The following is a 25,346-nucleotide window of genomic DNA, read 5'->3' on the forward strand; positions in this document are numbered from 1 at the left end:
TTGGAATTGCTTTGAAATACATGCAAAATTAAGGTGGCAGTGGGCAAGAACTTCATATTTGCCCTTTTCACACTCTGAAGATGACAGAGGTTTCATTGTGTTGTCTCTCTTCAGGATCCTCTAACTGACAAGCAAAAGCATTTGGCACCTTTGCAGAAGGAAATTAGTCTTTTTGTTTTTACACAATGGTGTTTAATGAGAGCAAGAGACCTGTGGTTGTTGTTTCCATGTACATCACATACTCTGACATTCATTAAGACAAAACCCAAACCATTTCTGAAGTGAGTGCTGATACTGAATTCCTTAAACTGAAGTGAAAATAAAGTGAACATCAACTGTGACAAACAATGAAACCAGTTTCAGAAGTTCTTATAATCTGTAGCAGCAACACAAGGTCCAAATGTTGCAAAGCATCACACCATATGATTTCCTAAGCTTATCTATATGTAAATATACTAAGAAATATGCTTAAGCACCTTGTAAAGGAAGTTCATTGGAAATCTTGCATTTCGCTTACACAAACTGAGACAAAAATATAATACTCTACTTAAAAGATGGGTACATTGGAATATAATGTTCCTTATTGTTTGACATTGATGTATTATTTAAAAGCACAGAGGTGCTTTTAAATGCTCAGCCAAACAACAAGGTGCAAGCTTGTCCTGGTCCCCATTCCTGGTCCCCAGTCCTTGCACCATGCTCAAGGCAAAATTAAATATTTATTAATGAACTATAACAAAATAATTAGTGTTAAATTAGAATATACTGGAGATTTGATTAATAGTTAATTGTCTTTATTCACCTGGGACACTCTTGTTTCTATAGTCTCTGCCAAGATAAAAATACAAAAAAAAATTGTCCATTACGTTGGAATCATACATCAGTTTTGAAGGTGTCCATCAATTAAAAAAGTCAGCATATCTAAGCAGCTATACTCATGTAGAAGTTTTATATATATATGTTTTACTAGCACTCTTGAAGGTTGCATCTTAATTTGAAGACTTAATATTTGTAAACTACAATGTACATTACTGGTTCTTTAGCAAATGTTACAGCAAGATGATGCCTATGATTTTTCTCACCCAACTTTTAGATTGCTAAAGCTGACTATCTATAGTAGTGTGCTGGTGATAGGAGATTAAATAACTAGTTTAGGATAGGATTCTGAAGTGACATGAAGTTGAATAAAAACTGAAAAAAAATAAAATAAAAAAATCTAGAATTCATACTACCTTTACCATGAGCTATTGATATGAATTTAGAAGGTGAGGGAATGATGGCACCTTTGCATTTAGAAAACAAAAAATATCACAAACTGTGTACATGCAGCTGCAAATTGTACAACTCTGCAAGGATAATGATGAAAATATGACAATCTGGCTTTAGCAGCTTAACAGCTGTAATCAAAATGACTAGTTCTCTGGGCATGCTCTATACTTGAATTTAACTCTTAATTATAGAAAGCTAGCTCATTTGATGTTCTGTCTGTTAAGATCAGATTTTAACTCCTTCTTCTTCCCCTTTGAATTCATCTAATGACAATCAAGAGAAAGAAAATGGGTAACCAGTTCTAATGAATTGTAGATAACTAGTGAGAAGAAAACAAGGAAAGCAAGCTAATCACTGTCACTCATTCTATTTTTTTAAGGGAAAATGATGGATCATCTCTGCCCTCATGTGGTATTAAAAGGCATTAGAGATTCATAACACCTGCACAGTCAGTGGGCATACTAGTCTTGTTCTACAGGCAGAAAAATAAAAAAAAAAAAATAAAAAAATACATAATGCAATTAATGCCTACATTCTCATAATATTTTCTATTATGAAAAATTAGTCCAACAAAAGAGAGTAGCACAGGAAGTAGCACGATACTACAAAGGATTTGGAAAGTTACTACTTTCAAAAAAATCACAGAAGAATAAATATTTAAATGGAGAATCCTATGGGTAACTCACTTTTAGTTCCTTCCTTTAACCTGTCTGTCTCTTGGAAAGAGTCCATGAAAATACATATACAAAACCACAGATGAAGTTGCACGATACATTTTTGCAGTATAAATCTTGAGATCAGTTTTGTCATGTCTTGGTTCTCTGCCTGTTTGGGGACATTTTAATAAACTTTTGTCAGTTGTGTTTCAAGATAAGGCCTAAATCTCTCAATATTTCTGCCTTTTCTTTTGTACTAGAATACTTTTTGATTTTATCATATTTACCAAAAAAAAAAAAAAAAAGACAAAAAATATTTTATCAAAATTGACTTTGTAGGTCTGTAAATAATTTCACTCAAAGTTTGTGAACAAATGAAAGAATTTTGGTATTGTTCAAAAATAATTTGGGCAGTCATGTTTCAGACTGTCACTGAACAGAATAGGACAAGATCAAAAGAAATTTTTTATTCTTTATTCAGCTGACGTAAGCATAACTCTTTATTCATGTCTGTAACTATTCACATTATAATGTTTGCTTCCTCCAAAAAAAAAAAAAAAGTTTAAGCCAAAATGATATACATTTGGAAAATGGAAGCTTAGATATGTATCAACAAATTTATTTTCATTAAGTCAAGAATGACTTAAATCTTGCCCAGCAATAGCATAGTAGTGTATTTGCCACAGAGATCTAAAAATTTATACAATTGTTTTCAGCTGGAATGGTGAACAGCTGTGGTTACTTACCACAGGATTGGTAAGTAACAAGATAATGACTGCAGTTTAATATATATCCTATGCTTTAACAAATGATATGACACTGTTTTCTAAGTACAGTCACCATTACAGCGTTTACAAAGTTCTCTGAAATAAGTACAGATGAAATACTAATTTTGTCAGAAACAAGGTACTTCCTTTGTTCTCTATGCAAATCCACCATAAATTTTACTACCAGCAAGCTCTTAAAGAAAACAAAAATATTGAGCTCCATATTTCACATTCCTAGTATGCAGGAAAGGTGAAATTTTTGAAATATCAGCAATAGGTTTGAAAAGTACTATATGTATAAATATTATACACTTCACCTCATTTTATTGTGTCAACATGTTGCATAAAATATTAAAGTTTTGTTAAGGTTTACAAAGAAGCATGACGTACCACATTCTACATGTCAGAGAAAGAGGCCAAAAATACCATCTTCAAAACCAAACTCTATTGCATGAAAGCACTCAGTCATAGGATTTCAGTCTTGCATAAAGAATCTCTTCACTTAGTGGAGACTCCCTTCGCTAAAAATAACTGCCCTATTTATCTAGTGACTGTCAGCTTCCTATATGGACAGTGAAGAAAGGAAACTTCAAGGGGTGATTTAGTTCCTTACAGCCATAAGGTACTTACTGATATCTGTTTTCAAGCATTTTCATTTTACCAACTTCATACTCGAACATATTGAAATAGGATTTTCCTTTCCATCTGGTTTTGGAAATTGGAAACAGTGCAGAGATTGCTGAGGGTTAAGATGCTCAAATCAAGTGTTTGGTCTATAGAAAGCACAGTGGCATCCGCTCCTGATTAGGCATGATCAACATCTAAACCTAGGGAACATAAACTTATCAGCCCTACCCAAATTAATGTGAAGAAAGGCAGGACTACCATCTATTAATTCAATTTGTTACTAAATTTGAACAACAATAAAAATAATTAGCATTTACAACAAATGAAATGCAAAACGAATGACATTCCCTCCCCTACACCCCACTTTTCTTTTTTTTTTTTTTTCCTCTCCCCTGAGGCAATTGAAAGACTTCAAAATGTAGGAGCATACAGGAATGAACCCTCAGAGGCAGGTCTTTACAGGGAAGAAGTTCTAAATGTCTTATAAAGATATTAGAGCTTAATCTTTGGAGAAACTCCTATTTGCAGGTAGATGTCATTGAAGTATGGGTACTGGAAGATGGCTAGCACCACTAAAATCTAGGACATTTATTCAAGTGTTTAATTCCAAACAAACATTCTTACTGTCATTTGACAAACACTCAAAATATTTCCATTGGGTCCTTTCACAGAAGATAGAGTTGGAATGGAGGGAGACAACATAAACATTCACAAATTTTGTGCAGGAAAAAAAAATCACCTGTATCAATGACCTTTTTTTTTTTATATATATATATTAAAATAAAATATCTGAGGTCAGTGGGTTTTGTGTGCAAATTTATGCTCTTTTTTTTTTTTTTTTTTTTTTTTTTTTTTTTATAATTTTATTATATTTCTGGGAATAAAAAGACAACAAATGAAGCAACTTCTGTCTCAGCTTTTCTCTGACCCAAATTAAATTTCCAAATACATAAAAGAAGAAAAGAGGCCAGTTTCATAAATGTTTGAACTTTTATGAAATTATTCCATTATTGCCATCTTGTGGATGACCCATAGTATGATACTATTTATTTTGCATCTCTCTTCCCTTCTACCTTGTGGAAAAGTCTTTTCTGATATTCCAGACTGACATTGCAATCTGTACTTGGAAGTCCTAAAAGACAGGGAATCTTTTAAGTCAAAAGAATTATTAATTGAATTGAACCAATACAGAAAAATAAGTCCATCTGAATAAATGATGAGTTTATTTTTACAAATTAGATATTGAACACTCCTAGTACACAAAACTGAACTGTAAAAAAACTAATAAATGTGCCATAAAGGTAGCTTCAATTACATTTGTATAGTTACCTTTTCATCAGAGGTATTTAATAATTATTATTTTCTGAAGAATGATCTATTGTTTAAGGCATAAGGCTTATGTAAACTATGTAACTATGTAACTATAGAATGTCACCAAGCCTTGAAATTAACAGTTATATATATAAGTGTATAACCACTTGTGTAAAACTCAAATACTGTCGTATCTGATGGCAGTAGCCATACAATAGAGAAAACAGCTTTTTGGCATTATTGTGTACTTATTATTTTTGTTCTCATCTACAAAATTCTTAGAAAAATGAAATATAGCTAGACTTTTTTTTTTCTTCCCAGAAAATAAGATGTATGACATTAAAAAAAATAAATAAATCATATGCCATTGAAAACGTTCCTTCAGTTAGTTTTCTGCAGCTTGTTGTTTTCTTGTAAACAACCTAACTGTACAAAACTATACATGGTACTACACTATGTTATCAAGCCTTTAGTTTTCATACAACAGCAGAATTTTGTCTTCAGAGAAAAACATGTTCTTTACCAAGGAGGACCCAATCAGTACAAAATGAAAGATGACATTATAATAAAGCAGTTTTCATAAACACTTAAGCCACAACCTACACGAAATAAGCCATTGGACAGATTCAGAGGACAAAAGATCATATTTTAACTCCTTTTAATGACTCAAACTACATATTTCGTCAGCCATTTTCTGACTATATAGGGCTGTCTGTCATTAAAAATGACAAACGTAGTTTTTCGATATGGTTTTCCCTGCAGTCATTCCTTAATTTCAGACTTTGAGCCCATAATTACTCCACACCTATCCACACGAACTCTGCAAGCTTGTAAAGCACTATTCACAGAAAAGAGGGCTGATCTAAAATACTTTAAAGTCAGCTAACAAACTCTGTTTATTTAAAAAATATACCACAATATTGCTGTCAAAATTACAGCATTTCCATTTTTTCTAGGTCCTAGGAGCCTCATGATATGCTTCTGCATTTGGAATGAGAGAGATAAAAGGGAGGTGGGCAAGTCATGTGGTAATTGACTGGACTACTTTCATAATAATTGTTATATAAAAAGTCTCTGGTAATTATTCACCCTATATAGAAAAGTTCATTTTTCTGTCCTAGTCTAGTCTTATACATTGTACTCACATTTGAAACATTCTTAATAGAGGGTATCTGAGAAAGTACAACAGATATGGAGCTGTACACTAGTATAAGAAAAAAACACAAGTTTACAAAGAAAATGCAAATTGACCCTATTGTCTTCTATTAATAAAGAAATCCTGGTCACAAATTTCAGATCTCCTCACATCATAAAGTTCCCGAATCTCAAGGTGTAGGAATGTTCTTGTAAACCACATTGTAAACTGCTAGATTCAATGGTCAATTAATGTGGCCATCTACAGGGTCATCACATTTTGTCACCTGGCAATACATAACATCATCCTTTGGGGTTTGCATCTCTTGCTAGTCCATTGACATTGTAATTAATATTCACAAAGCTTCATTTGCCCTTCAGACCCACTGCTACATTTCATTGACTCAGGGTGTAAGCAACATGACTGGACACAAGTCAGCGAATGTAAAGTAGCTCTGTGATAGAAGATTAATTTTTTAACTGAAAATGTTGGTTAGAAAATTTATATTTTCTCTGAAATACTAATTTAATTGGACTTTGCATAGAAAAATTTAAAGACTTGAGAGAAAGCACAGGCAAGCTGTCAAATGATTAAAACATACCCCAGTTCAAGCTTATAACACTTTCCATGATATATTTTATTTTACATCCAAAATTATTTCATCTTCAGAAAAGTAATGATTGAAGGAGGAGCTGATAGCAGCTTTTAAAGTTATTTTACACTTCTCTCTATAAAAAATTCTCACAATTCATTACTGTAAGTTTTTACTAGCTGAAAGTAACAAAGATGTCTCTACACAAGAGATCTCTGAAACATGGCAAGCAATAGTATTCTGTTTCAGAAAGGTGCTTTTCCATTATATTTTGTACTTAACTGTCATTAAACTAAGTTCTATGCTGTTAGACTTCTCTCTTTGGGACAATGTTTTGTTGTTGTTGGTGGTGGTGGTGGTGGTTTTTGTCCCCTCCCCCCCATTGATGTCACATAATAGAGGGAGAGAGGCAACTGATAGAGGACAGACCTTCTGTACTTACTAGAACTTGCTAATTTTCATGGGGTCAACCAGAACAAAATTCTTAAGAAAGACAATTTCAAAAATTTACTAGCAGCCCTGGCTAACGAGGGAGGTTCCAGTTGATTGTAGTTTGGTGAATGTGACACCCATCTACAAGAAGGGCTAGAAGGAGGACCCAGGGATGATCAGTCTGACCTCAGTGCCAGGAAGGGTCATGGAGCAGACCGGCATACATGTATGTGTGCTATATTCTGGATACAGCGCATCCAGAATAAACAGATAAGACCCAGTCAGTGTGGATTTCTGAAAGGCAGGTCCTGCCTGACCAACCTGATCTACTTCTACGATAAGATGACCCAGTTAGCAGACAAGAGAAAGGCTGTGGATGATTACTTGGACTCTATCAAGGTATTCAACACCATTTCCTACAGCATTCTCCTGGATAAACTGGCTAGATGGCTGGGCCCACAGGGTCTTTGTAAATGAAGTTAGTGTCTAGTTTGCAACTGGTCACAAGTGGTGCTTCTCAGAGCTCAGTATTGGGGACAGTTGTATTTAATATATTGATCAATTATATTAATGAGAAGACTGAGTGCACCCCCAGTAGATTAACATTTGACACCAAGTTGGGTGAGAGTGCTGATCTGCTTGAGGGCAGGAAGGCTCTGCAGAGGGATTTGCATAGGCTACATTGATGGGCCAAGTCCAGTCCCATGGCATTCAACAAGGCTATGTGTGGGGTGCTCTCATGGGTCATAACAACCCAGTGAAGTGGTACAGGCTTGGAGAAGAGTGGCTGGAAAGTTGCCTAGAAGAAAAGGATCTGGAGGTGCTGTTGAGCAGCCCACTGAACATGAGTGAGCAGTGTGCCCAGGAGATGAAAAAGGCCAATGGCATCCTGGCCTGCATCAGAAATAGTGTGGCCAGCAGGGCTAGGGAAGTGATTGTCCCTCTGTACTTGCTACTGGTGAAAGAGCATTTCAACAGGCTGCTCAGGGAGGTGGTGGAGTTACCATCCTGTGTGGATGTTTAGCAGTGGACTTGTATTGATTGTTAGGTAGAGGGCTAGACTTAATGATATTAAAGGACTTTTCCAACCTGAATGATTCTATATGTACGATTCATATCGCCTAGCCAAACAGTCCACAATTAAGATGTACTAAATATAAATGCATATTCATTATCTTTACTGTATTTCCTTGCCCATGTGCTTCATTGCCTACACATTAATTCTGTGATTGAATCCTATTTTCCCCCAAAAGTAACTCTACCATGCTAGCTATTTGTGTATTTCTTCAGGGACTTAGATCCCATCAGACGATAGCAACATGCATTTAACATTAACACTGATGATTTCAGCTTCAGGACTCTTTGGCATGAATGAACTACAAAACAGACTTTTAGAGCTCTGAACAAGATGCCTTAAGTAATTTTAAATAACTCTCATTTATGTTGCTTAAAATATCTGAGAAAGTGCTTACTTTCTGAGGCTATTTTTAAGTTTTGATGTTATAAGAATTCAAAATACAAACAGTTTTCATGAAAATACTGAATTTCATTAGAGATTATTAGAAAAATTGAAAGGTCCTAAGATACAGAAGTAATTGATCTGTTCTATTCAAAAGAACACTTGTGTAAAGCTTAATAAAAAGCATCTCTCATAAAGATTATGTCCTATGTCCTATGTATTGTGGGAATTCTGTCACCACAGACAACCTAGATTAATTGTAATAAACAGAAATTGTCACTAAAGCTCACAGCTTATGCCACCTAATATTGTGTGAATAAATTTCATTTTCTAACATTATGAAACAGCCAAGAATATAATAAATCGCCTACCTAAGTCCGCTGAGAATTTTTGCATAATTTACCAAAACAAATTGATTTTAGCAGAAAAGCTACTAATTTACATGGGGAGGAATGGTTTTCTTAGTGTGATGAATTTAGTTTCAATTTTCCTGTTTGCATGAATTCACTACAGTAATTCATCACTGCTGGAATTAAACTACAACAATGTTTTAGTTGAGCAGGCACATAACTTACACCTCAATGACAATAAACTGCCTTTAAAAGGTAATGTTAAATTTGTGCAAGATATCTAGTGAAAACCTGGAAATGCCACACTATCTATCAAAAACATAAATAGAATGCTACATAATAACATTAAACATTTAGAGAATTTTATCCCAACTGTGTCAACTTCACATTTCTGAAGTGTAAGCATTCTAACCATTTTTTATTTTTATTTTTTTTTATAATAGGATACTTTCTTGTAAAACAACAGAGGTGTAAAGAGAGCTCAAAATTAGTTTGAATAAGATCAGAATGAACTCTCACATGATTTCTAAAATGAGTGATGCATCTAAATACTTAAAACATATACAATATGGAAATAAATCTTTTTCAGTCAGTTCAAGTTGGGTCAGCTTGGACTGAAAAGTAAAATGATATGACTGGCAATCCAAACGTAAAATTAATGGGTTCGTAGGTTTGTGTCCATAGTCTAAAATAAAATAATCCAGTGGCTACTTGCAATCCAAAGTGAATGAATTTAAAGTTCTGGCAAGCAGTGCAAGAATCTGTTTTCACTAATTGTCCTCTTTAGTGAACACTGATAGCAAGGATAACACTCATCCCCTGAGATTTCTTTAGAGTTAGGCTCCAGTCAACATTGTTCTGAGTTGCTATCCGTTCAACAAGGCACAATATGAGACAAAGTTCACAAATCAGTTTTCAGAACTGATTTTTGGTTGTTTTGTTTCATTTTTTCAGGCAGGTATTAAATCCGTGTTCTCTGTCTCAATCCACAGCTGATACGCTACCATAATTTTTAAATATGGTTTTCTAAGATATTGAGGTTTACATAATATGTGAATATGCCAGCCTCCAAACACAGCAGTTCTTGAGGCTTTACACAATTTCAGAATAAATAAATAAATAAATAAAATCTGAGAAGAACAGATGACTCAAAGACTTTTGGCTGAAGACTTGTGACAAAAGGAGAGGACAAAGTACTATCAGTGCTCTTATTGAAGAAAAAAGTCAAAGCAAGTACGTGAAAGAAAGCATAGACAAGCACATAAAAGTTCTAACTGACAAAAAAAGGCCTTAAAAGCCTCCTCTGATAGAAAACCAAATGAAAACTTCCAGAATATGCAGAAATCCAGGATAGAAATCTCAGTAGCTAAAAATGAACCAGTTCTTTTCTGCCTCTTTGTAAGTTGAGGCAGCAAATCTGTTGCTCTCTAACATAACAACAACAAAAAACAGTAAATGACGTTTCTTTGTTTGCCTGCTGAGCTGGAAAGAGTCACATTTCAAACCATATTATTTGTTGGGACTTTTGGCCCATGGATATTCGTGGAATGTTATTCTACAAAATAGAATGATAGATCCAAAAATTTATGAAAATGGAAAACAACACGCATACAGGACAGCTACTACGAGCCATTCTGATCAACCATTTTTAACACTCATCATCCACAGTTGTATAAAAAAAATCAGAATACTTCATTGCCATGATTAAGAACTGTTTTATCAGAAAGCCACTCACCTCACTATTTATAAATTTATAACAATGTTAATTTACAATAACACAGAATCTGTTAGCTAGATAATGACAAGATTTATGATAAAAATACTTCTCCTCCTTACACACTGGGAAAGGAGAGTTGTCACTCTGTTTACCAGACACAATATGTAAATGAATTCCACAAAAAGTAACTTGTTTCTTAGAGGGAAAAGGACACTGAAGATATTTATGGATTATTTGATTACTTTCTTTCAGCAGCACTGAAATAGGATGATGCCATAGCAGTCTGTATTTTCTTAATAATGGACCTATAAAGAATCCATCATTTGCATGTTTCTCACAAGCACCAAATGCATGTTCTTAAATATAGTAACAAATGGCACTGACAAGACTTCATTTTTAAATGACAACAGAAACATCAATGGTATAGACTGTCTGTACTTCATTTTTCAAATTTTATATGCTTTATTGATATATGCATTTATTTATTCTATAAATATTCTCATTTAGAATAAGAAGGGAAGCTGGAGCCTCACTTGAAAATGCACTTCTTTGCTTGTGGAGTCTATGTACATTCAACAATTTTTGATTTGCATGGGTACAATTACTCTAAATAAAACTGCCTAAATAAATACTTTTACACACAGAAGAGTAATTTTTACCTCCAACCACTTATTCTACCTCATCGTTGCAAGATTCATATCTGTGCACTGCTGACATTGCTTGAACTATACTGCTTCTTAGGAAGTTTTCCATATTTATAGGTTGTAATAGTGCCAACAGTAAACTTGAGTTTGTTTGTGTTTTTTTTTTTTTAAGTCAGTTCAGGAGTTTGGGTAACAACATATAATTAGATGAGCTCAACAGAAACATACAGAAAATGTTACTTCAAATCTGTTTATGGGTAAATGGTTAAGTTTGAAGAAAATTTTTTCTAAATCATGAACTGTTAACTTTAACACTCATGTTCTTTGCTACATCTTGAATGTGTTCTAAATGGATGCATTATTGCTACAGCTTTCATCACCAGCTCTTGCAGTAATCCTTCTGTTTAATGATCCTGATTTAAAAATCATTACAGTTAACAACTACTGATATTTTACTTTCAGCATTTTGGCATTCAGAACTGCTTAAATGAAACAGTTCAATCTTCAAAGTGACAATAATAGTTCTCATTATACCAACCTGCAGGACTTCCATTTTGCTACATTTTGATACATTATAGTCTGCTCTGTTATAATCATTAGCATATTATTAAAAATACACTTAATCTTTGTCAGAAAGCTCATCAAATATTGATTTTTTATTGTTGTTGTTTTTTGGAAATATAACTCTTTCTTCCTGAAAAACACCCTCTTCCCACGTTGGACATGGGAAGAAGTCTAGCTTACAGTCTAAAGGTCTGATTTGACCATTCTGTTATGCAAGTATGAATATCAGCGCATTAAAGCTACAAATGCTTGCCTATTTCATGAGTACTGCATTCTATCCTGTCTTTTTGTAAGCTCTGGGCAGCCTTTCAAATAAGTTCATTAAATAATGCTGATAGCACTGTAACATTTAAAGGTCTCAACTCAGTTCCACTTTTCTAAGTGATTAGTTTTACTCCTGTTTACTTTATATTGATACAAAGGATGATGCCCCTAACATTACTAATAGATTATAAACCCTCAAGGAAAAAAATACTAACATTTCTGCTTGTATTTTCATTACAGTAACAGATGCTACTTCCTGGAAGATAACTGTCAAAATAATAATAATTAGGGAAAACATGCAAAATTATCACTGTTATGTACTCAGAAAAGGTAGCATGCTTTTGCCAAGAAGGCAGAATAATTCCAGTAGACTCCTCTTTTGCTTATCTGAATCTCACACTAAAATAGCAATCACCCTAAGCGTTGAGGGAAGAAGTCACTTCTTTTTGTCCTTACAGGTAAAAACTGTAATAGTTCTCTACCTATACAACTGAAGTCTGGAAGCTGCCCTGATTGCTTTCTTATACTTTAAGGCCTTAAGGTCAGATACGAACTCCTGCTTTCCACAACCCACTTTATCTTCTGAATAGATGTCAATATCAGTGAATCTATGTTCATTTCAAGTTTAGAGTGCTTTCTGACTGATGGTTTAAATGATCCAGAAGTCAGCTCACATCCTCCTGTGGTCACGAACCCTGTCATCATATGCAATCACTGAGCTTTTTTTCTGTCTGTATCCAAATACTGATGAGTAGAATGGGGTTTTAAAGGTCTGTAGCACTTCTCAAAAGCTCCATGAGAAAATTCTAAAAGCAGTTTTTGATATAAGTGGACTAGTATCAGATACACCTGTGAAAGCCACACCACTAACTGGGCCACGATCTTTCTCCAGTGGTGGGATCCACAGTGGCTGATGACCTTACAGAACCCATCAGAAGAGAACAAGAAGATTGATTAGCATCTGATGTAGCAAAATACTGGAAATCACAATCTTCATATTCCACACCCCATCCCTGGAAGGGTTCAAGGCCAGGCTGGATAGGGCTTTGAGCAACCTGATCGATGGGGACGTGTCCTTGCCCATGTCAGGGGGGTTGGAGTTAGGTCCCCTCCACTCCAAAGCATTTTGTGATTATATATCAGCTGTCAGCAACTGTTTACAGAAGCTACTGCTAAACATACAGGAAACTGCACAGAGTGGTTCTGCACACTTCATGAAGCATAGATGGCTTGTAAATATTGGTCAGTTTGTGCAAACACTGTCTTTCCTTCCTGGAGTAATTTATACTGCAGTGAAGTACTAAAAGGTCAAGCATGGCCTGTGATTAAGCAAAGAAAGAAAAAACTTTCCTTTTCACCATGTCTGGGAAGCACAGTGACAACTTGACTACAAATTAACATAGAGCTGAGCATAATAGAAAACAGATTTGTACTTAGAGATTTAATAAGCATGGCAACAAGTTCAGTACTTTACCAACTATAAAGCAAAAGGGAAGCTGTTAAAGCTTTGCAATTTCAAACTTCTGTCTTGAGAATCAGATAGGATCCAGGGAGCAAAAACAGGAAACCAGATTGGGACTGTCTTGGCTTAAGAGATCAGCAAGGTAATGGGGAGGAAAATCAAGGTTAAACCTTTTATGGGAAAAATAAAATCTCGCAAACATTAATCCTTTAACAGAGTCAGCAGAGATGGGAAAGGGAACTGGCTATGTTGCAGTAATTGTGAGAATAAAGATTCTTTGCTATTTAATTTTGGACTATGCGTTCGGTTACATTTATTTGTCAACTTCTGTAAAGTACTTCACTAAGAAATTCAATAAACTTTTTCTTCAGTTAAGTTAAAAACATAACATTCAAAAGACCAATGCCACAAAAAACACACATTAGAAAGGGGTGATAGGAAGCAGTTTTCAGTAATAAAAGGGAAACACAACAAAAAGCTGTCTTAAATAATCTTATCAGGGAATTAAGATAACCAAGTCTTGCTTGTCAAGTTCAGTTTTAAAAGCTCAGACTCAGAAGTCAAATGAAACTTCAGTTGAAATTATTAGAGAAAATACATCACATTGTTTTCTATGTGATTTGTCTGTTTGTCCATCCAGTAGTTCAGAGGAATTTGAGAAATGGGCAGATAATAAATTTCTATGAATTTTATGAAAACAGGAAGCTACACAGCTCCAAGCAGATATAGCTCCATTTATTCTATTCTGCCTCTTGCTGGCTAATAGCTGTGGAACAGAAATAAGCTGAAAGTACTAAGAGACAGGGATTTTATGTGATATACGGGAGACGAAAGAGTATCATGCAGAGGATGGAAATTAGAAGAGTGATGGAAGATGCAGGAAGAAAAAATTAGCAGTTCTGACTTTCTTTTAATCCAAAAGTATTCAATCAAACCTTGGTAGGGCGATTTTACAAGCACAAGAACAGGACAAGTAATAACAAAACATAGAGGTTTGCAATGTCTTTAATGCAAGAAGTTTATTTTGATAGGGATGTCTGCAGGCACCACGCAAAACGGCAAAGGCCTTGGAGATTCCATATTCTTCTGAAGATAGGACTTTCTACTTTAAAACCTAATGGGAAGACATGATGATAGGAAGGCATGGAGACCTTAAACATTATTTTGATGTCTAGCATTACTGTTAGTTTAAGGCATGGAAATTATTTAGAAGGGGCTTCCAAAGTCCAAATGCCATATACGGAAGGTCTCATGTTGGAACCTGTCACCTCACACTTGATGTAGAAATAGACACAACACTCTAGGCATGCATTACAGATTTGCTGCATGTGTAGTTCATAGTCCTCTGCACTGTGGTAAACATGATGTCAACTAGCAACACTTGTCAATTGCAACTATATGCATCGAAGTGAATCCTGGCTTCATACTCATTTTCTTTCCATCAATGAATCAGTACAGTTATATTTTTAAATTATCATTTATTTTCCTCAGATAAAATGCTCTTTAAACATTAGATCTTCTCATGTTAATGTAGCAGTTGATACATACATTACACACTTATTTAAATTATAGTTTATGATTCTTTATATAAATATCTGTCTCACTAGTATTGTGTTTTAGGGCATACCATACACTTTTATGTCAGGGAAACTGATTTGCATTTTAATAAGGAGATTAACTCATTACAGAGGCTGCATCATTGGAAGCTGACTGCAAGGCTAAAACTCCCAGTGAAAGCCTGAAGGAAGACCAAATGGCTTGCAATGGACTCCCCTTTAGATTATTTATACTATATGCCATGTGTTTATAATCTGCTAACATTGTTACAGTCTCATCTAATTTGGCGGCTGCAATCCAGATTTTGATGGCTAAACCATCAAACCAAATTATCAATGTACCCCTAATTTACAAACAGAACAATGCCAATACACAAAAATCAAAGGATTTAAAAATTGTTCTCATGAACAGCAGTGCTATTGGAGAACAGCAATTTAAACAAGGTATTTCTAGAACACCACAATTAATGGGCTTAAATAATAATAATAATAATAACAACAACAACATAATTTAAAAACACTGAAATAGCCATGTGGAGAATGAAAGAATGAGATGTTTCTTTGGACTTGTTTTTTCAATCTGCTGCAGAAAGATGTGTCACAATACAAAAGGGATCATCCAGAGGAGAATAGGAATGGATCAAATTTTGATCTTGCCTTCCTACTCAGATAACATAATTACTTTTTGGAGATCCTTCATCTCCAAATCCGCAGTGGGAGACCTTTTCTGAAAAGCTTCTGATACAGTATTGGTCAGAAATGACCAGGGGAAACTAAGAAAATGAGCTCAGAGAATAGTAAGACTCATTTTAAGTTCTTAAATCTGTTTATTTTGCAAGCCAAAATAGGCTAACTGTATTGTGTGCAAAAATGATTAACCTTGTCTGCCTCTCCTAAACACGCAATATCATTTTTATTCACTACATAGAGAAGTAAGAACATTTTCCACTTACGAAGGTTTGATTGTTTGGGAAAGACTTAATTCTCTGTAACTTTGAAGGCAAGTTTTAGTTCTCTTCTCTAGCTGAAAAGGACTCTTCCTACAGTAAACACAACTTTGCTGTTTCACTTTTGTATACCCACAAAATGCTTACCGAGCAAGCAGACACACATCCTGCAGCAGAGTATGGAAAATTTATCAGTAGGCTTGTGTAGTTAGTAGATCAATAACTAAATATATCTTTAAGGAAAGAGACTAGAGGACACTGAAATAGCTCCAGAGAACATTGATGGACTAATAGCACTTGACCAAAGATTTCCACAGATTTCAGTACTTGTTGCATTTCTTAATTCATAACCAACCTGTTTAGGTGTTACCCTAGGGACAGGACTTGCCCTACAGAGATTTACTCAGCAAAGGATTTTCTAAATCAAAACTGTTGAATATAAAGCATGAATGGATTAAGAAAAAACAAAACACATAACAGTTTTGCATTATTTACAATAGCAGAGAATGAATTTCCCAAGGCAAATATAAGAGATCCTGTACGAGGTTTTCAGTAGAGGAAAAATGTAACATTTCAGATAAAAGTACAGCTATAAATATATCTGTATTTCACTTAGAAAGATTGATAGAAATGTACTGAGCAAATCAGCCTTATGAAGTTACAGGAAGAATACTGCTTCAGTAGAATTAAGAATGGTATAGAGAACTGATTAGATTATCTGATAGGTGTTTCAGAGGAAAAAAATAGTTCAGATTAGCAATCTGGTGATATCTGACATCATTCAGATTAAAAGTAATGACAGACTCCCAGGGAACACAGAAAATAAGAGCTCAGGAGTGACAAACAGAGCATCTCCATCTTGTTCAGTTCTTTCTTGTTCAAAATATTTATTTGATGTCTGTATTGATATGAAAAAGTGACTCCTATAAACAAAAAGTATGGAAAGCGAAACAATTCAGCATCAGAACAGCACTTGAAATTTAAATAATTTTGTTTGATCATAATCATTTGTCTACTACCTTACTCCTCTGCTTCCAGCTGGGATAGAAAGAACTGGAATAACTTATTTCTGTGCCTTCAGGATCACAACACCATCTGCTAACCCTGATTTTAAGACCGAGCAGTACAGATGCATAGAGAGAAAAGATCCCTGTGCTACCTCTGCCTCTTGCACTGACAGGGTCTGACACACAAACTATATGTGACACTATATGTGAATGTCACATATGTGAGTATGTGACACTACATGTGACATTCACAACACTGTTAGTAATTGTATGAAATGAAAGAGGATGAAATACCTAGTTGAGAAACTTGCTGAATATTTTGGATGACAGAGATTTAGACAGGATAATACAAAATATCTGAAAAAAGGATAGAATAGAGAAAATATTTGTAAGTGACAACGAAGCCTGGAATCCTAACTAAACTTTGGAATGGTAAGTATTTGGAATGAACTTTGGAGCTGACTACACTTATACACAAATAATAAAACAAAGTTTTTATGATAGTAAAAGAACAAAAAAGAAGCATAAATTGCCTGAAATATGTAAAGCATTTATTAAAACAAAGAACTACAATTAATATGTCACACATGGGAAATCAGAATCAAAAATAAAAAGACATCTTGGAAAGGACTTGGAAAGGCAGACTATGGCTGTGCAGAAAACAGTAACCTTGTAGACCTGTATGCCACAATTGACAATAAATGCAAAACAAACAAACAAAAAAAGACATGTATTTCCATGTCAAATAATTAGACAAAACCTGGCCTGAAAATATGGTAAGTTTTTCACATTGAGGTAAATCACAGCTGTAGGTATCTGAAATGTAAAGTATCTCCTTTTCCCTTTCATCTATTGAAAACAAAATGGTCCCCCTCCCCCCTTCCATTTGATGCAGAGGCAATTATTCAGCAGTGCAAAATCATTATATAAATTTTATTTCCTCTACTGTAAATCCCCTTTTTTTTTTTTTTTTTTTTTTTAATTGTTAGAGGAACAACAAAGAACAATAAACGAAGAGGAATTAGAATAAATAGAAACTCTCCTAGGAGTGCAAAGATTTTGAATTTGTGTATTACCTGTTCCACAATAGCAAAACCACTTTAGATCAATGAATTGAGGAAACTAATTCTCTCACTTTTACCTGAGTTAAGGTTATATAAGGAAAAAACAAACAAACTAGTTCAGCAAGCGTATACACAAAGGAGTGCTGAAAAATTGTAGCATAAACCAGAAATGTTTGCAGTGATAAATGTAGGTATTCAATTCCTGAAGTTTACTGTGAATACTGAAGTGAGAAAAGTAAAATAACATCTCTCATATTTATATAGGATATAATTTTACATATGAATGTATATGTTCATAATGTTCTTTAAACTTTTTGGCTAAGCACAGAGATTACTTCACCATCTCTACAGAATAAAGATGACATTAAATTGCTACTGCAGTATTAATAATGGTCTGTCTACAGTGGCAGAAACTAAAATCACAATAGATACCAACAGCCCATGAATTTCCATGATATATTCCAAATTATTCACATGCCTATATTGATATCAAAAGGATTCTTACCTTATAGAAAAAGTAAGCTTTTCTTTCTTCTATAGGTTTAAAGATTTGAGACAAGTTTTGAACCATAACTTAGTTCAGAAAATAAAACCATCTTCTAGGTGTCAGACAGACAAAAACAGCAGTGTAAATCTGGAAGTTGTTTCTTCACTGCTAAGAACTCAACCAGTGGCTTGTGACTGCTTGTGGCAAATCTATTTATCTGGAGTTATATTGTCTCCTTAGGTGCTTCGGTGCTTCTCCAGGAAATGTGCTTTACTCTAAAAACACCACCAAACAACAACAACAACAAAAACACCAATACTACCATACGAGCCTTATTCTATTAACTACTCACCTTGAACAGGCTGGCTATTGTGGCTACTGCAGATCAATACAAATAAGTATAAATAGCAGCTCCACTTCTGCAAAATACTTTATCCCAAGTGCTGACCACAATTTAAATGGCAACTGTTGATCAGACTGTAGTATCTTTACGAAGTTTGCACTGAAAAGTACTGAATGTTTATACCTGGTTAAGATTCGTAGTGACAATGCCAAAATATGTATATCACAATACATTACCATCAGTTACAGAATCACAGAATTGAAAGGGTTGGAAGGGACCTCAAAAAATCATTGGGTCCACCCCCCCTGCCAAAGCAGGTTCCTTAGACCAGGCTGCACAGGTAGGCATCCAGATGGGCCTTGAATATCTCCAGAGAAGGAGACTCCACAACTAACTCCTACCTGATCTCATCTACTTTCAATCAAGGGCTGACCTGATTGGACTAAATATTTAGTTTTCTTCTGATGGCAGCATCTTGAATAAAATAGAAAAATAAATAAATAAGTAAAGGCCAGGAAGTTGGAGATAATCAAAGCAAGGACATACCCTTTTCCAAGTCTATTAACATGGCAGGCTGTGTTTATCTTAAAAATTGAAGACTGAGAAGATTTAACAAGAGAGAACATAGTTGCATATGGAATTACATTTGTTAGCTATCAGACTATTTAAAAACCGTTAGAAGTGTCAATGGAAGCGAGGGAAAATATGGTGAAAGACAAACTGTTTCAGGAGCTGGCTGAAGCAGAATAACTGGAGATGAAAAATGTGGAGAGAGAGAGAAAACAAAGCAAATCAGTACAACATACATAAATAGTTAATGCACAGTTTTAGCTGTGCAATTTTAACTATCTTGTTGTCTCTTTGAAATCTAGCATTGTGAGCACACCACAGTACAATAAACTGGTTCTTCCATGAAATATCATAATGCCATATGCTTGTGAAGGCATTATTTCATTCAAACTCCATGTAAAGAGAAGTTGAAAGGTGTGTTACCTTTAATAATTAGTACTATAATCTGGAAATGTATGTAAAAACCACCACTGAGTTACTACTCAAAGAGCAGCATAGTGGTTAAAAAAAACACAACCATGATAATGTTTTGTACGTGTTAAACATGATGCCTTGACAGAGTGAGCCAATTAATACAAGATACATTTTAATATAACTAAGAGTCCATGGACAAGTAAATGCAAGACATACAAACAGAAGAGGAAACTACCGTGGAGAAAGAGGAACTGAGAATATGATGTTGATGTCAGTGATTAAGCAATTTACAGCTGAAACACAAAGGAAACAAACAGCAGTAAATAATTTTACTCCTATACCCGGAATACTTCATGCAGATTGATTGTTCAGATATTAAAGATCGTGCCGAGAAAGCGAAGTATGCTCAGAAAGACAATGTTGTATGAAGGCTGCAGAAAAATGCTTGCAGTAAGAGATTTAAAGAGTTCAATCTACTCAGTTTAGCAAAAAGAAGACAAACCAATTAAAAATGATTAGTGTATAAGTATATGCATAAGGGTAAAATACAAGTTAAAAATGGCACTATAATGGAGCAGACAACAGCACAACATGAAAGTGAAGACAGGCAAATCAAAATCTAAAGAAAAGAACAATTGTTTTAAACAGTGACTGTGATGGAACAGCTGGAGTGAACTAACAAATTAATTCACTGAATCACTAAATGCACTGGCATTTGTAAATCTGATTGTACGTAACTGGTATTCTCCTTTTCTGACCTCTCCGGACTATAGTACAATGTCTGGTGTCTGTACATGCTAAAGTTTTGCTCTTAATGCACAAACAAGAAAATTTACAGTGATTCCCCTAACAATAGGGTTGGGAAAAAAATAACAACTAAAAACTGAAAAAAAAAAAATCGATTAAAGCTGCATCAATATCTGGAAAAATAAATAAATAAGTAAATAAATAGTAATATAGCACTTCCTTAAAGAGAAAGCAAACCCTTCATTTATTACTGAAACTTTAAAAATACAAAAACAGTTATTACTTCTGAAATTGTCTTAATCTTAAATTGAATTGTTTCAAAAATAAAATTAGAAAATGGAGAAAGAAATCCCTACTGATTGGGCATGTCAGAAAAATGCTGATAGGCAATATATCATGTTTGACCTCTATAACCTCTGATCAAAATTTAAATTGTCCTCTGTAGAAATCGTTATATTGTAATTATTTTCTCAAAAGGTTCATGATTATTAAAATGGCACTGGATTCATCACTAAGTGATATTCCCAGAACAAAAATGACTACATCAGAATAATAATAATCTTGCTGGAAACGTCAGTATAATAGAAAGTTTGTACCAAATCTAAAAAATTTAAAAATGTCTAAGCCTGCTGCAGAAAAATTTTACCTACATTGCACAGAAGAACAATGAACTACATAAATGGTTGCATCTAAGAATTGTAATGTGGGCTAGTTTGTCTGATTAGTGTCTCTCACTTTGATATTATCTTGATGACTCTTTCGTGGCGTCTTCTTTTAACTACAACACAGGGAGCAGAAATTTGGCAACTCTTGTCATTTGGTGTATTGGAGAATAGTTTAATTAGCCTTTTTCACATGCATCAGCGTGTGAATCTAACATCAAAAAAATATTATAAGTCCCTACAAATAACTGCATATTATCAAAAGAGACACAATGAAAGACAAGCATCCATTTCAGTCTCTGAACAAACTTTGTATCTTACATTTTTTGATGCACTTGAAAAATTAAAAGGCAGTTTTTCAGTAAAACTGTTGATATTAGTTGGGTAGTTTGATTTTACAATCTTATGACTAAGGTCATTCATTAATAAGACAGGTATTTTTATTATTTTTTTTACTATCATTAAAACTTCATATGTCAAAGTATATAATTACATAAATACAAATAAAACAGTTAATAAAAATATAGAAGAACAATAACCTTTAAATACAGTGTTAATTTCAAAGATAACTCCAGAAATTGCATGCATACAATCTGAAATTTCTAGCGTACAGTATCTCATGCTGGAACAGGTTGCCAAGAGAAGTTGTGGTTGCCCCATCCCTGGAGGTGTTCAAGGCCAGGCTGGATGGGGCCTTGGCTGACCTGAGCTAGTGGGTGGCACCCCTGCCTATGGCAGGGGGTTCGGAGTTAGATGATCTTAAATGTCCCTTCCAATCCGAGCCATTCTATGATTCTATGATACTGGGGCTGCGGCTATAATTTCTTTGTACCCTCTGCTCTTACTCCAGTTCTTTTTCATCAAGTATTCCATTGCTTTACCTGCTTTTCCATCTCTATTTCTTCTTCTCTCCCCTCAACCCTCTCACCTCCTGTATGCATTGCATGACTCCAACAATACTCTGGTCAAAAGTCAAATATTTTAAATTCATACCTTTGGGGGAGGGACAAATATATTCTGTAGAACAACGCACCTAAAAATATAGCACATCACAAAAATCCACTAAGATAATTTTCACATAATAGAAATGTGTTGCCAAAAGTGTGCAAGACTGACTATTTTGCACATGACAATTACATGAAAATGTAATGTATTTTGCCGGATAGCATAACCACTGCAAGCTGAGCTGTACATTATGCTTTGGAGTTTGAACACCTGTTTTAGCCTATTACAATCAAGAACGTTGCACAGACATGAGAATATTTCACACAGAAGGAAGCTTTTCAGCTGTTTCAGAATATCACTGCTTTGTTCAGGCCACATGCAGCTAGGTCTGAAAATGTATTAGTTAAGAAATTTCATTAACTTGCATATTTTTGCTACCATGTGCAATGAAACTGATCAGAATACAGACATGACTCACAGAATATAAGTATGAATTACAGCAAGTGTGTTTTTTTTTTTTTTTTTCTTAAATTTACAAACAAAATGGACTCTCCAGTAGATTCATTCACTCCCTTACTTCATGATCGCCCTAAACAGCTGTCACCATTATGACACCTGGAATGGCAGATAAGCAGCTCTGTTTGGAACAGTGTAGTCAGCAACTTTCTCCAGGAAACTGAATTTGTCACTTCTGCCAAACATCCATCTTCTTGCCAGTTCTGGACTTAATATCCCCGGGCAATGCTCAAAATAGGACTACCCATATTGGCACCTGTTGGTGTGCCACAGTCTAGATTAGCAAAATATTGAATATCTCAAGAAATTATCCCTGTGACCTCAAGCTAACACAGTAGGGTATACACACACACAAATTTAGTATTTGTTCACTGTGTGATATTATAGGAAATACTATTTTGAAGTATGCTAAATAATATATGATACTTGTGGAACACAAATATATCAGTCTTTGTTGTTAAAAAAGTTTTCCCTCAGGGAGAGGCATGCTACTGAAGACTTTTTACTCTATTCAGAGCTAAAACAGCTCTGGATGTGGCTTTTTCATATCTAATGAATAAAGCCAATTGGAAACTTATAGAATGCTTAGATGAGATCTAATGACATTCCTGGAAATAGAAATAATAAATGTTTATTCACTAAGATACAGATTTTCCAAGGAGCAAACTAATACCCCTGTTTAATTAAAATGGCCATGAAGAGTTGTTTGTCAATTTGTTGCCAAGAGAGACTTTTTTTTTTTTTTTTTTTTAAATAGATATCGAATGGACTGGTATTTGCAGTTATTAAAGTTAGCAAAACATTTTTCTTGTAAAGATACTGACCTGGTACATTTGTAAAATCTCACCACAAGGAGTCTGTTAACATGACATTTCTTTCCCTGGATCTCTCAGCTCTAAAAGATTCTTTATAAAGACATTTTTCTAACTATTCAAAATATGAAAACTAAAATGTGTTCAGAAATTGTCCTGTCTTGTGTGATCTCTTGGTTCTCAATCCATTTGGGATATCTACTGCTAATCACCGTTTCACACCTACAAGTTTTTATTGATACTTTTAACATTCCTGTCCACAATCATTTTGTAGCTTTACTGCTCTCTGTTCTAATGATTGCGGTTCACCTTACAGGTGTCTGGATTTCTGTAATTCTGGCAACAGTCCTTCCTTGGAGCACACATGAAATAATAATAAATAAATAAATAAATAAATAAAAATACACCTCAATCTTTAAAAGAAAATGGACATAAAATCGGAATGCAGTTTTATCACCTCTGTAAAAGACATGCTGAAAGTTTTTTTCATTCTTGTCATTCTCTGAAGGCCCAAATCAGCATAATTACAACTATTTCACTTTAATATACAGCAGACCAAGAAGTTCCTGAAACACAGTTTATTCTCATGATTCACCCAACTGGGATTTGCAGTGTTTAATCTCAGTACAACTATGGTACTCCTCTCACCTGTGTTCTCTGGTTGTGCAAAGCACTCTTGGTAGCTATCGTGTAAGGAGTCTTGTTGCTATACTGCCTCAGAACAAAAAGCACCTCTTGGCTCTCAACAAAACTCTGTTGCATACAAGACAAGCATTTAACTCCAAATGAATCATAGAATCATAGAATATCCTGAGTTGGAAGGGACCCTTAAGGATCATCAAGTCCAACTCTTGACACCGCACAGGTCTACCCAAAAGTTCAGACCATGTGACTAAGTGCACAGTCCAATCTCTTCTTAAATTCAGACAGGCTCGGTGCAGTGACCACTTCCCTGGGGAGCCTGTTCCAGTGTGCAACCACACTCTCTGTGAAGAACCCCCTCCTGACATCAAGCCTAGATTTCCCCTGCCTCAGCTTAACCCCGTTCCCGCGGGTCCTGTCACTAGTGTTAATGGAGAAAAGGTCTCCTGCCTCTCGACACCCCCTTACGAGGAAGTTGTAGTCTGTGATGAGGTCTCCCCTCAGCTTCCTCTTCTCCAGGCTGAACAGGCCCAGTGACCTCAGCCGTTCTTCGTACGTCTTCCCCTCCAGGCCTTTCACCATCTTCGTAGCCCTCCTCTGGACACTCTCCAACAGTTTCATGTCCTTTTTATACTGTGGTGCCCAGAACTGCACACAGTACTCGAGGTGAGGCCGCACCAGCGCAGAGTAGAGCGGGACAATCACCTCCCTTGACCTACTAGCGATGCCGTGCTTGATGCACCCCAGGACACGATTGGCCCTCCTGGCTGCCAGGGCACATTGCTGGCTCATATTCAACTTGCTGTCTACCACGACCCCCAGATCCCTCTCTTCTAGGCTGCTCTCCAGCGTCTCGTCGCCCAGTCTGTACGTGCAGCCAGGGAGTAGGTGTTCTCTTTAGTATGATTGCCTCCCTCTGTTCTAGTCTTTGCATGTGGTGTTATTTTCATAATATTCTTAGGTTCAGACCACTGAAACATATGTGCTTTGGCTCATTTCTTAATACAGGTAAAATAAAATACATGCCAGTGAGTGTGAATTTAAGGGAGTACTATAGGGAGCCTTACCCATTCTGATGTGAATGACCATTTGACCCCAGATTTATGCAATGGGTAGCACGAACATTAATGCCCTTTTCAGATAATACATTAGTCTTATTTTCATATTATGCTTCCATAAATCTTTGGAATAGCTGTTCTAAAGATGAATGACTATGCAGCTTCTGTTGAGAAATTAATAGGAGGTTTGCAAACCATAACCAACGGAAACATCGTCAACCCACATATCAGCTCAGCAATGTTTTTACTAAAATTGTCTGCAGCTGGGTGATTTGAGTGCAATTTATTTTCAAAGACCATAATTCCAGGCAGTTTCAGATGGCTTTT

Source organism: Aythya fuligula, chromosome 12 (genome assembly GCF_009819795.1).
Source record: "Aythya fuligula isolate bAytFul2 chromosome 12, bAytFul2.pri, whole genome shotgun sequence".
Lineage (NCBI taxonomy): Eukaryota > Metazoa > Chordata > Aves > Anseriformes > Anatidae > Aythya > Aythya fuligula.